The sequence below is a fragment of the Homalodisca vitripennis genome, chromosome 4 (genome assembly GCF_021130785.1).
Source record: "Homalodisca vitripennis isolate AUS2020 chromosome 4, UT_GWSS_2.1, whole genome shotgun sequence".
Classification (NCBI taxonomy): Eukaryota; Metazoa; Arthropoda; class Insecta; order Hemiptera; family Cicadellidae; genus Homalodisca; species Homalodisca vitripennis.
Window position 1 is genome coordinate 131,150,838 of NC_060210.1, and position 14,569 is coordinate 131,165,406.

Below are 14,569 nucleotides of genomic sequence, written 5' to 3' on the forward strand. Positions count from 1 at the left end.
CTTGTGCGAAAAGTCTGTCATACACAGAGATCGATTACCCTTTTGGGATCCATAACTCTGTGACGACCCAAACACGTTTTACAAATGCGTCGATGCAAACTTATAATTTGAGGTAAAGCTCTGCCACCTTTGCGATGATTTGGATGGTTCGACTTCAATTCGTCTCTTCCGCTATGCAGTTCGTGTGTAGATCCAGCAGATTTACACTGCAACACACAAACACACACTCCTTAGGACATGATGTGGATGGTAAACAGTTACATTACCTTTAACAAGAGAAAGTTACACATTTACGATCCAAATTTAAATGCAATGCAAAACTATTTCTGGGTATTTCGTGGCTATAATGGGCCACGTTAAGTTCTAGTAGGCGTGCGGCTATAACGTTTAACCGCTTGTGCAATAGAAGCAACAGCGGTGTTAAGTTTTATGATGTTTCTCACGATCTCAGGGGAGGCGGTACCCCTATCTTTGTAATGTTAACATAGGAACCAATTATCTCAGAAACTAATGGACCAATCAACCTAAATTTTTTTATACAACATATATAGGTATTTAAGCAACTACTGAGTTTTTTTTGGTGCTTGTATCTTAAAAAATAAATTTTTTATGATTTTTTTTTCAAAACCCATATTGAAATATCAAACTTGGAATTTAGAATATTTTTTTTAGGTACCTAATTATAATAGGAGGCATCTCAAAAAAACTCAGTAGGTGCCAAAATACCTATATAAATGTGTGTAAAAAGTTTCAAGTTGATTGTCCAAGTAGTTTCTGAGAAACGTGTACCTTTGTGTGCAAAAACGGTAAAAAAGTTAAATTTGCGGGAAATCGCAAAAAACGAATATAATGACCTATTTAGCCTATGTTATATAATATTTTTTACCTATATATGATATGTAATTGGTTTTTATAATTAAATGTGATCTTTATATTAATAGAATAGGCTATATATTGCTTTTAATATTTAGAATTATCTATATTGGAAAAATTTGTATATCAAAAGTAACGCGATGCGGGTTAGGCCTATAGTCATAACGAGTGAAAGATAATAACAAAAAAAAAATTAAATTAGGCTATATTATTTCAAACATTTTTGAGTTTAGAATACATTTATAAGAGAAATAACAGAGAAAATTATGAAATAGAACTTATACCCAGCCACAAATAGAGTAAACAATAACAAAATTATAGAAAAAAAACATGCAATTTATTTACCGTAGCATTAGTGCATTCCTGGATCATATGCAGGCTCCTCTTCAAAAATCCTCCTCAATCCTTCTTTTTAAATTCCTGGTTTGTCTCCTTGCTTGTCTTTGAAAGTCACTTATCGCACAATTTGCTCGTCGCACTCGCTCGTAGTCAAAACTTTTCATTGCGTCAATTGTCCTCTTGCAAGGTTCAATGCCTACTGCTCTTAAAGCATTTTGCATTTTGCTATGTTGCCATCATTAAAAGTAGAAATAGCATCATAAGCACCAAACTCAAGTGTGTTCATGTCACAAAATCTTTTTTTGGCACTCTAGACCAGATGACATTATTGATGCTTTCATTGACATTCTGCGTCTTACCGTGTAAACATTTTCGAAGAAGGTCAGGATTTGCTAAAGCCTGAAAGATTGGTTTCAAGGCTAACATTATAGCTGAAGGAATGCTGTTCTTTTATGAGAATATGGCTCTTTAGTGTGCTTTGCCTTGTTGTATTTACACCATGTATTTTCTCCTGACGGGCAAAGGCCATGCTGAGGATTGTCGTCCGTCGAAAGTTTATGAAAATATATGGCCCAAACCGCTGCCTTCATGTTCTGTAGGTTATCAGTATTTTTCCTAATAGCATTTCCATAATAGGTTTGCAATTGAATCAATTATGCCAATCTGTTAGTCTATTCTTTCACCTAGTTTGCCGCCATCAGAAAGTGTTACGCCTTTTGAGTCTCTTTTTAGTTTCCTTAGCCTAGACCCCATTCTCTTTTGAATATGGCCTATACACTCCAGTTTCTGTATTTCCACTTCACCATAAGGTTTACTGTCTGCAATAGTTTTGAAACTATTTGTATCTCCATCACCTACAATACTCTAAGTACCTAACATTATACTTATTTACTGATCGGTGAAAAATAGCTAAGGCTCCAGCTGACTCCATACCTCCGCTCGAGCCTTGATAATTTGCCGAACAAATAGCCTCATGTTGTTGTTTGTCCAAAACAATTACAAAATTTAGATAACACTTCTATGTCCATAACTTTCTGTGTCAACACTTGTACCAAGTAACAATTCCGTTTAGAGAGCTAAAGCCACGCCGTTTGCCAAGTGCCATCAATACCTACTTTTAAGTCGCGTTCGTTCTTACCTAAGGTTTTATTTTCCTCAACAGCCTCATCCACAGCAGTTTTCATGGATTCATCCATTACCTGTTTAGCCTTGTCTTTTAAAAATTTATTATATCGAAACGGTTTTGTTGGAGGTTGCGGAAGATTCATTACGCCACATAACATTTTGCCTGCAAGCCATACCTTTCCCGATAGACCTCAGTCCATACACTAGTCTAATATTTACATCAAATAGAGTCTTTTTTTCTAAATTAATATTCCTAGAACTATTAAATTTATGTACATATTTTACAATGGCAACAATAAATCTCCATCTCAAAGCCAGGCCAAAATGTTGAGCAGCACGCACTTGTAAACCACTTTTCTTGCAATTTTTACAAAGTGATGAACTAAAAAGTTGATCTGATAAAATTTGCATGTTAATAATTTCATTGTCATAGTTTTCATCACACAATTAAAACATCTCATACTTATCTATGTTTATTTTTCTTTGAAGAGCTTGACTGAGATTGTGTTGACATTTCAGGCCTAGGGTAGACTCATCTTTTGACATCTCATTAGGGTTAGGACTGGCTGGTTTTCTTTTTCCTACCACCAACTCCTTTACGGGGTTTAGCATTAACTACTTTTAACACGAGGCATATTTATACATAAACAATCTTGTTAGCAATAATAAATATAAATTACTAACTAACACTCACTATATCACTTCACAAAGCACCAAAAACACTAAGCAAAACAATAAACAAACAGTATAAAGTCAGAAGCAGAACTCAAAGCTGATGAAATAGAAGGTTAGTTCAGGCCTGCCAACACAACAAAAGCAAATTATAGCACACAAAAATAAAAGGTCATATGTATAATAGTACATGTGTGAATAAACGCAAGCGCTGTCACAAATTTCTTTCTTCCTGAAACATGATGTAAGCATATTTTAAAACTTTTTTTCTGTAGGTTTACAATTTTCAAATATACATGTATTATATATCATTGTGTGCAGAAAAAGCCGCTTAACATTTTAAAAAAATAAAAAAAAAATGTGAAAAAAAATATTTTTCTGGGTACCGCCTCCCCTTAAGTGTTTATAGGTTGCAAGTCTGTAAACCGAGTTATGCTTAACACCAATTACTAAAAGAGCTACAGATCGTTTATGCTATGACAGAATTGATAAAAATCTTTTTGACCTTATTTCATCGCATGGTTTTTGGAAAATGTATTTTTTCTGCTGATATAAATTTTTTATTCGTTATTTTAAATTATGGGACAAAAAATACGCTAAGACTCTAATGGAACTTGAACAATAATACTAATTTTATCCGATCAATTGATATTGATATAAACTTTCCGGGATTTTTACAGATATTGCAAAATACTTTCTCTAAGTTCTGTTACGAACTAAGAGACTAATAAAAGTGAGAGATGTTAAGGTTTGATTGCTTCACAGGTTCAAAATGTTAGCAAATGAAGAATAGTGGTGAACCAGCAAGCTACACGTTAACTATCATGTACAATTGGGTGAATAATTGTCACGCGTCTTCTACCACCATACAATCTTGGCAATAAGTACTTTCGAATAATTATCTCCGACTATATTCAATGTTTTAAATATGCATTGTTTAAATATTGATCAAAAAGCTAATTCATTATTTACACCTATGTTTGGTGATAAAATAATGTTGTTCAGATGGTAGTCATGGTAATTTTCGAAGAGACGTTGATTAGTGATTAAAAAAGTACATTCAAATGCACGTACTTCAGAGAAAGCACACTGTCCTGGTTTATTGAAGTAGTACAGCAACATGACAATATAACATTACCTGGTGAATCCATCCATAATCCAAACACACAGTGAACGTCTTTAAATGGTGGCATTAGTAGATTATATTGGTGAATGAGCGTGAGATTTAAAATCCCAGCAGAACGTGAGGAGCGTATGTAGTGACGTCAGTGACACATGTCAGAGCCGCGCCGATAATCCAGTTACAGTCGGAAATGAATGTTTCCCTCGACTCGCCTGGGGAGCTGCCAGGGGCACAATGGTTGTCTCTAGAGCGTTAGAGAGAGAGAGAGAGAGAGAGAGAGAGAGAGAGAGAGAGAGAGAGAGAGAGAGAGAGAGAGAGAGAGAGAGAGAGAGAGAGAGAGAGGAGAGAGAGAGAGAGAGAGAGAGAGAGAGAGAGAGAGAGAGAGAGGAGAGAGAGAGGAGAGAGAGAGAGAGAGAGAGAGAGAGAGAGAGAGAGAGAGAGAGAGAGAGAGAGAGAGAGAGAGAGAGAGAGAGAGAGAGAGAGAGAGAGAGAGAGGAGAGAGAGAGAGAGAGGAGAGAGGAGAGAGAGAGAGAGAGAGAGAGAGAGAGAGAGAGGAGAGAGAGAGAGAGAGAGAGAGGAGAGAGAGAGAGAGAGAGAGAGAGAGAGAGAGAGAGAGAGAGAGAGAGAGAGAGAGAGAGAGAGAGAGAGAGAGAGAGAGAGAGAGAGAGAGAGAGAGAGAGAGAGAGAGAGGAGAGAGAGAGTGAGAGAGAGAGAGAGAGAGAGAGAGAGAGAGAGAGAGAGAGAGAGAGAGAGAGAGAGAGAGAGAGAGAGAGAGAGAGAAGAGAGAGAGAGAGAGAGAGAGAGAGAGAGAGAGAGAGAGAGAGAGAGAGAGAGAGAGAGAGAGAGAGAGAGAGAGAGAGAGAGAGAGAGAGGAGAGAGAGAGAGAGAGAGAGAGAGAGAAGAGAGAGAGAGAGAGAGAGAGAGAGAGAGAGAGAGAGAGAGAGAGCGAGCAGGCTGGTCTTGTATAGTGTTTTGTCAGGTCTTTCTCCAAGAATCTCTTTTTATCAGTTGTTTTGGAGATGCCCTTACAAGGGATTCGGAATCCATCCCATTGATGCCCCTATAGATTTAGACAAGTTTTAGTGTTTGAAGTGCTTGAGAATCTAACAATATTGAGTGGTTGTTCAACTTGAATCAGATTCATGTCTAGAAAGACTTAGAATGTCTTGAGTGTATGAGAGTCACTTCTGAAAACAAGGGAGGAGGTGACGAGTTCGTAGGAAGGGAATCGGTTTATTTACAGATACATTTATAATTTATTCATGACTTATTAGCGCCTTATGAAAATTGGCCGAGAGTGGTTAGAAGGACTGCTTTATATAATGACTGACTTTATACAAAGGTAGTGATGGAAACAAGCGATTGAAAACAATTGTTACATTAAATGTATTAAATTCTGGAATAAATGGTCGAAGTTTTTCGCAACAGTTAAACATTTATTTTATTCATTTTGGCAAACCAGTTCAGCAGCTTGTGCTGGTTGATTTAGTTCCATTAGGTGTTTACTTCAGTAAATAAGTGAATAAAAAAACCACTCAATTGAATTCTATCGATGTTTTAATAAAATTACTCTGGACTTTTAGTCGGTTAATGCTATTTCGTCAGTGGTTTTCATTTAATGAAAGAAATCTGCTGTAAGCATTCATTCGAGTTTCTTTTTTTTAATGAATATAAATTAGTTGTGTCACAGAATGAGCGTAGCTTTTTTATAGTAATACATTTGTTATACTTTGTAGTCCCAATAAAGGAGTTAATTAATTAATTTCAAAATAGAAACTAATTAACTGTGTATATTTGGTGTCAACTTGTAAATATTTATTTTTAAAGCAATTTCCTTTCTTAAGTCTATATTAGTTTGGTACTTGCTTTATATCATTATCATGGATGTGTTCATTTATTTATGGTAACTGAAAGTAAACATGGAAGATAATCAGATAGCCAATAGATCGATTATTCAATTGAAAACTCCCGACTGAAAATAAAAATCGATTTAAAAGGAGGTTGTAAAATTCAGTCGGTTGTTCCGTCACTAAGGAAGTCCACTTATCACTGCCGCAATTACATGGGTGGGTTTTCTTTTTTGGAATCCTAGAAAATTTTCAGTTCATGCACGTCATTATTACCGCCTCCCAAAGAATAATACGCGTGACTAAAGGTAGTTGAATCTCCAACGCCGAGCAGACATATGTCAGAGACTGCCATTCAAGTTATACGAAGCTGCAACAGATCTCATAATGGTCTCTCAAAAGTCATGATGGCATACGTAAAGCGGCGGCCTTTGATTTAACTATTGGACTGGGGAGGATCAGTTGTTCAACACAGAAGAAGGGCAATCTAAGTCTGGTGTAGCATGTAAAAGAGGTGACAACCTCGGATGTACTGTCATTGACACACTCACATATAATAGGTGAAACTATTGATTCCTATGCTGCAAAAGTGATTCAAAGAGAACCAATCAACAAGGCTGAACCTCTCAGATGTACAATGTTTTTTCGCTGTGCACTGTATTTGGGACGGGATTTAGTCTTCTCAGAAAATTATTGAGTTCTTGATAAATAATAATAATATTCTTTATTGCCTGAAACAATAAAATTACGAGTACAATATTGCATAGCATGCGTCAACGTAACTATATAAAGTACATAAGTACATCAGATAAATGATGTTGGTCAATAGATACAATGCAATACGATACCTGTATGTATCAGAACCGGGGGTTTCGTGGTTGTTGTGAATTTCAAAAATTTTCATCCCAGCGGCCCATCATGAACTCATCAGTTAAGTAAAATGCCTTTGACATAAGAAAATGTTTTAGTCAAGTTTTTATTTTTTTTGTTTCATTGAGTTGGTCTCTTGTCATCACTGCTTTGGGACTCACCACATGACTTCTAAAAGGCAGGATATATTTATATATTTGGTTTAGTGGAACAAGCTATTCATCAAAGGAATGAAATCTTTTTGGCGTCAGATAATCCATTCTTACACATGACCTATGTGAGTTGGGAGAGTTCATAAAAGTGATATATTATGTACGTACAGCTAGAGGCAATCCATTTGATTTAAGATTAGGGTCTGTTGATGTTTTCTATGAAAACGAAGGGCCTAACACAAATACAAATTGTATTATTATTGAAGTATTTGTTTTTAAATTAACTAACCGTAATTTTGTTCTTAAATTAGTTTGTAAAATATATCCGTTTTCCCAATGTATGGATATACGTTTATACCGTCAACCGTATAACTAAAATTGATGGTTTGTCTGATAATAAAGTCCCGTCATTTGGAGTACGATAACCATCAGCTGGCAGAGTCTACCGCTCGTTTAATATCCTCGATATTGCCGCCACTTCCCTCGCTGCCATTTCATTTAACTTTAATCTCTAAGGCTCCAATCGACTTCTGAAAACGGTGTCGTTATTGAACGAGATTATCTCATTATTATTAAAATTAAAATCGATCCACGATCAAAGGCAATGCATCACTTCCATACCTTATGTTTATTTATGTTTTACATAAAATATATTCAGGTTTAATAAAACAACTTGGGTAGAAAAGAATAAGAATTTGTATTCCGAGTTAAAATTTGATTATAGCATTCCTTTAAAATTAACATGCTTAATTTAAAATGAAGTATAATACCAACATGTACATCAGAGCAGGTTAATGGATGTGGAGTGCTGCGCCATGTTTGTGCAGTGGAGTGGTAAACCCGCCTGACACCATCAATGCTGCCTACAAATGGTAAAATAAAAACAAAGCGTACTGTTGTGAAACTATTATTAATAATAGATGTTAATAGCTAAACATATAGCACAAGAATTGTTTTGTATCGGTAGCCGTCAAATGTTTCTCTTTCTTTTCCAATTAATACACTTGTTACAACTATTTGTTAAAAACATAACATTACAATACAATCAAGGGAATTATAATTTAAACGATTAAAAGATTTGGGAAAGAAAATAAAATATGAATAATCTATCAACGTAAGTTAATCAGGTTAAATATTTTCCTTGTGTTATGGGCAGAGAGTTTTCATATATCCACGAGGTTAGAAAACATAGAAGTCAATCTAGGGAGTGGTTGATCCGTTTTGGACTGTTGATTTCAGAAAAGTTCATTATTATGGAATTTACTTAATTAGTATAACTAAAATATCTCTCCTTGGTAAAATTTACAATGATTTTCGCTGATTCAAATTTGTGAAGGTTTTGAATATCAAACACAGTTTATTCTTTCAAAAGTTCCTGTTATTAATTTATAATATTGGGTTTTAAAAGGGACAAATAAATGTAACATTTGCAGTTGTACAGAAGTCGAGAAGTTCATCACGTGCTAAAAGACTTACTTACGGAATGATTAAAAGAAAATTGGAGAAGTGTCCAAATTTAGGTGTTGTCAACTAGTCCTGTCTGGTTGTGAAGAAGGAAAAAGAACCAGGAATCAAATGACATGCTCTTCAATCAAATGAATATATATGCTCTTATCAGTGCCTATATGCTATTATCACTGACCATTTATTTTCAATGAATATATGCTGTTATCAGTGAATATAAGCTGTTATCAGTGAATATAACCTGCAATCTTTAAGTAAACAGTCTTCATGGTACCCGATGACATTTTGCTAACGCATATATACATAACATGTACAATTAAAAAATTGAAATAAAAAGAATTTTAGGTAGAACATCTTCAATAATTTGGTAGGGGAATGTATACCCCTTTGTTTGAAATTTTTTTGACGATGAAAGGATTGTGCAAGAAACAGGATTTTCCTGACATTTTCCATCGTTCAGTAATACAAAAATCGGGGTATGCATCTGTATAGCTCATTGAATAAATTAAATAATTATTATGAAATAAAAGTAATATCTATATTTGTTGAAGCGGAGTTAGGGATGTTTTAGCCATCTCTTGCACTCAACCTCAAAAAGTTATTACAAAGTGAAATAATGGTGTAACTCATATATGATTGAAATTAACATATCACTTAGTTATTAGAAGTTACGTTACAAAGAAAATTATTTTCACTATTTATAACGATTTATTTTACAAACTGAACTATTTATGACATTTATTAATATGTACATGCTCTATAAAACACATTAACATGAATTAATATATAATAAATGAAATTATATATTATTTAAGTAATAGGTAGATTTTGGAAATAGTATTTTCAAGTTTTGTGAATTAATTCATAAAGTATATAAAAAACATAAGCACTGAATAAGGAAATAAATTACAAATTGACGGTACAAGAAATATAGTGTGACAAAACGGAAATTTGGACAATATTATAAAAATAAGCATGTATTCTATATAGTTCTAAAATAACAGAGGCCAACGATAAAAATGCTTTTTTTCTTAAAACATCTTATTCCTATGTTTTTTAGGGTGCTAAACCCAAATATGACACTTATTAAGCTCTATAACCTACAATTGTTTTCACATTTGCACATAAATTTATTAAACTTTGTCATTTTTAAAGAATTAATAAGTTTTTATATAGTTCAAATGTAATTGTAAAATATTTGTACTGGCTGTAGGAGAGTTGGCAGCACTGCTGAAACACATTTACTGTCCAGAAAAAGGGGGATTATATTTTTCTGTTCACAGCTGATGTTTTGTTTACTGCCAACCTAACCTCACTTTCTGGTTTTCAGTACATGTGCTCAGTAAAATGTCTAATCGCGGTTGTAAGAACTCTGCTGACAGCTTTTGTTATATTTTTGGTGAGTTTGTTATTAAAAAACACCAAAGAAACATTACAGACTTTGTAAAAACGGTTTATTTCTCATATTTTGGAATTAAGCTGGGTGATCAGGATAAATCTTGGGCCCCGCATAAGATGTGTTATGTTTGTGTTGAAGATCTTAGAAAATGGTCAAAAAAGGAGAAAAAAGCGTTTATTGTTTGCTGTTCCTGTGGGATGGAGGGAACCTAGAAATCACACTGATGTCTGCTACTTTTGCAGTATTGATATTACTGGCCATAACTCGAAAAACAAGAAGGTAATAAGCTATCCTAACCCAATGTCCGCCATCCGACCAGTAGGGCACAGTGTAGATTTGCCGGTCCTAGAACCTCCAGATGATATGAATCCTGTTCAAACTGAAATGTTTTGTCATGTACAGAGCTAGATGAACAAGAAGAGTTCCATTGTACTACAGGAAATATAGAGCCTAAACTGTTTACGAAGATCGAGCTTAACGACTTGGTTAGGGATCTTGGGTTAACAAAAGAGAAAGCTGAATTGCTTGATTATAGACTAAAAGAAAAGAACTTGTTGGCAGTTGGAGCCAGCATATATGTGTATAGGAAGAGAGGGAAGCAGTTTTCAAAAATTTTTTGAAGAAGGTGATTTAGTGTACTGCTCAGACATTCCAAGTCTGATGAACGAGTTCGGTGTTGAATACAAAAAAGAAGACAGGAGGCTGTTTATTGATTCATCCAAAATTATTTTAAAAGCTGTTTTACTACACAATGGTAACACTTATGCATCTATACCTGTTCACCATTCTGTACATATGAAGAAGAGGTATGAAATCCTAGAAATAGTGTTGAATAAAATTGGCTATTCTGCTCATGGTTGGATGATATATGGCGAATTAAAAGTAACATGCATGCTTCTTGGTCAGCAAGGTGGTTTTACTAATTTCCATGTTTCTTGTGTGAATGGGACATTAGAGCTAGGCCTCAACATTGGTGCAAAAAGAACTGGTCTGTGAGGAAGTCTTTAAAACCTGGCGAGAAGAACATTCTCAGCAAAAATCTTGTAGATCCTAAAAACATTCTCTTACCGCCTCTACATATAAAGTTAGGCCTCATGAAACAGTTTGTAAAACCATTGCCTAAAGATGGACCTTGTTTCAAGTATCTCTGCCAAAAGTTTCCAAACCTTTCAGAAGCTAAACTTAAAGAAGGCGTCTTTATACGACCCGACATTCAAAAAATGATGTTCGATGTTACCTTTGAAACCACAATGACGATGAATGAGAAAGAAGCATGGGTATCATTCAAGCAAGTAGTTACAAAATTCGTAGGAAATGCAAAAGACCCAGAATATGGTACTATTGTAGCTACCATGTTAATGAAGTTTAAAAGATTAGGATGTTTGATGAGCCAGAAAGTTCACTTTTTTAACAGTCATCTTGATTACTTCTGGGAAAATTTGGGAGATGTTAGTGAGGATGCAGGGTGAGCGTTTTCACCAAAATGTTCAATTGATGGAAAACTGCTACCAGGGCCGCTGGAACATCAACATAATGGGGGACTACTGTTGGTCACTGCACCGAAAAGCTCAACATGCGACTCATCACAGAAAAAGCTACACAAGAAGCTTAAAAAAATAAGCTGTGTGTAATATAAGAATACACACTCAATTTTAACTTATTCAGTCATTAATGAGAGAAAATTAAATTGTCTGAGTTTCAAACCAGACTTCCTAACAAACAAGGATTGTCTATTCGCTCATAACACGAGTTACGTAAAACATAACATAAAATGTATTGGTACATGGAAAGTATACAAAATCATTAAACCATTCTACTTGTCACACATACATTACTAAAGTGCTTTCATGTAGTGCACATCTAGTCCATGCCTTTAACCTCTGGTCTCCATTAACTTAAGTATTAGAGATCTCAGGCATCGTGTTTGAGACAACGTGGTTTGCAGGATATGGAATCCCCGAAATATCCATAACTAATGTCAGAAATGTCTGGCTATATTACAGGAGAGAATGTCTGTTAACGGATGTTCCTGTTGGAGGTTCCGAATTTTCAAGCCTAGAGCAGCGTGACGGGACATGCGATGCCATGTTATTGTGTCTGATGATATCCTTCTCAAAGTTAATTACATCAAATAAAAGGGTGTATTCACATTAACACTTTTACTGCGCTTTATACTGATTGATCTGGGATACTAACACTCTGCTGTACACCTTAAGGCGTCTGCCGTAGTCAACGCGTTTTTAACTAAATCATTACTTTTTTGCAGAAAAATTCATCGTTTAACTATTCAAAAGTATAACATTTTACAAGAAACACTGAAAAGTATTTGTATTTCTTTAAATTAAATCTTAAAAATTAGACATCTCACTTAATCCATAAAAAAACTAAGAGCGTATAAGTGCTTGAGGTTTAAAATTGTTCTTATGGCGTAAAACACAAGACGTTTCGCTACAGGTGGCTCTTTAAGTAATCAACATTTTTATTGGAAAGCAGATTGCACCTTACTTTCTATGAAGTTCCTGGTAGTTAGATTGTTACTTAGTAACATATTTTTATATGCATGTGTTTAGAAAGAAAATGAGAGCTTCCAGCAGATTATGTGCAGGATTCCTCTCCGTGAGATGTAGATGGAGATCGTCGACTAAGCTACAGATTGGCGTGTCATAAAAGAAGGAACACATACTCACAATTTTCCGGAAATAATAAGTATACCACTAATATTGTGATTTTCACCAATTATGTAGTTTTAAATTAATGGATGAAATGAATTAGTTAAAATAATCTATTATTGTTTGACGTGAAGTAAATACTGTCATTCCAAATGTAATAATTAATTCTAAGGAATGGCATTGTTAAGTGAAATAAATGTACCAATCGAGTATAAAAACACAGGGCCCGACTGCGTTAAACTAAACACAAATACACTTTACACGAACGCGAACAGTTTCCCCATGTTAACCTTCTGCAAACAGTGAGGAGGCTGTCACGTTTGTATTCGGCTGAAGGATTTGTTTTGTTTAGTTTACTTTGCGGACTGGACTATTTTTGTTTGTTGTTACTATCGACAGATGTTGCTTTTAACCGCATCTAATCCAACGAGTACTTCCACATTCTCTTCCGAGCACTGAAAAGAAGCTTCTCATTAAAAAAAGAAAACAGCCGACACTGATGTCTCAAGAGCCGGTTTTAGTAGCGGCCATCTTGATTTTGGTTTCATAAGTACAATATTAAAGTTCATGCGCTTTTGTGACCTTTTTATTAATCGTATAATTCAGGAAGATGCGTCCTTTTAAGAATATGAATTAGTAATACGCATCCAAACTTCTTTTTAGTATATGTTAAATATTCATATAGGTTTTCAGAAATAAAATTCAATCTTATGTTATTAAATAAATATTAAAAAAAATTTAAAATGCTTAAAATATTTCGAGTGCGTAATAATAAGATATTTAAAATGGGACATCTACCATAGCGCTGTGATCAAACATAAGGGGACAATCTATAGCATTATTCTGCCCATCCTCATGGGTCTCTGGCCTGCGGAAGGATATTATAAAACAAACTTGGAGGTTTCAACTTGAATCTGCGCTTACTCTAAGTCCGAAGCCTTTAGACTGTCAGGACTGTCTGTTGCTGTGGGAGGGGTGATTATTATTATTGTAGGCTCAGATTATTATTTCTTAGCATGTGAAAAGGAATCCATGCGAGACAAGCTAAAGTGATAATTACACACTTCTTGGCAGAGTGAGGAATTTTAATTAAAATGGAATCAAACTCAAAAATTGAGTTTTAAATTTAAAAAACCAGACTGAGGAAAATCGAAGGCATTTAAAAATATAATAATGAATGTTATATCACGTTTGTGTATGGCACAGCTAACGTAAACCATTTACACTCACAATTATTGTTATTATCATTTCGAGACTTGGAATATTGTAATGGCTAAGCACATTAACTTTTATAGAAGCCGTGAGCCGGACATATCCCTCTGACAAAGGAAATCCTTTCATAAAGTTTTAATGAAATGACAAAGTGTCTGTTCACACTCCACAACTTGACCAGTTTAATGTTGTTAGCGTGTCTTGTCGGTATGGCATATGATCATGTCAGGAAATATATTTTTCTATAAAACGTTAGAGAATCAAAAAGTAGTTGTTCAACTGGAGATGCGTCTACGATTGGGAATACCAATAGAAAGTTTGTCTGTGAGGGGGCTTGAGGTTAAGAAATTTGTACTTGAAAAGTATCTGGAGGTCTTAAGATTTATGGGGGTAGATAGGTAGACAACAAAGTTGACACATTTCAAAAGTTGGCGAGGCTAGAAAAGTTTTATAACTTAAAACCACTTGTCCACGTATGCATGAGTCACAGAATTGAATTTAACATTAGTATGCGCGGGCACAAGAACAAACCTGTCAGAAACGTTCTGACTTGTGTAATTTAGCTTCGGAAAGCAATATGTATTATTTAACCATTTCTGTGCAAATGTCAATGTCTAGAAGATTTAGATTGTGCTGAGAACTGTATATTACTAAATGTTATTCTTAATTCATTCTGATGTGTATATACCCGTATGTAAATATTGTATTGAAAATACCACGTTTCACTCAATGGCTAACATTGCTTTTATGACAGTAAAATTTCTGAAATTACCGAAGTTTTTCTATTGCAATAATATTATTGACTGTCTTGGTGTAAATCCAGT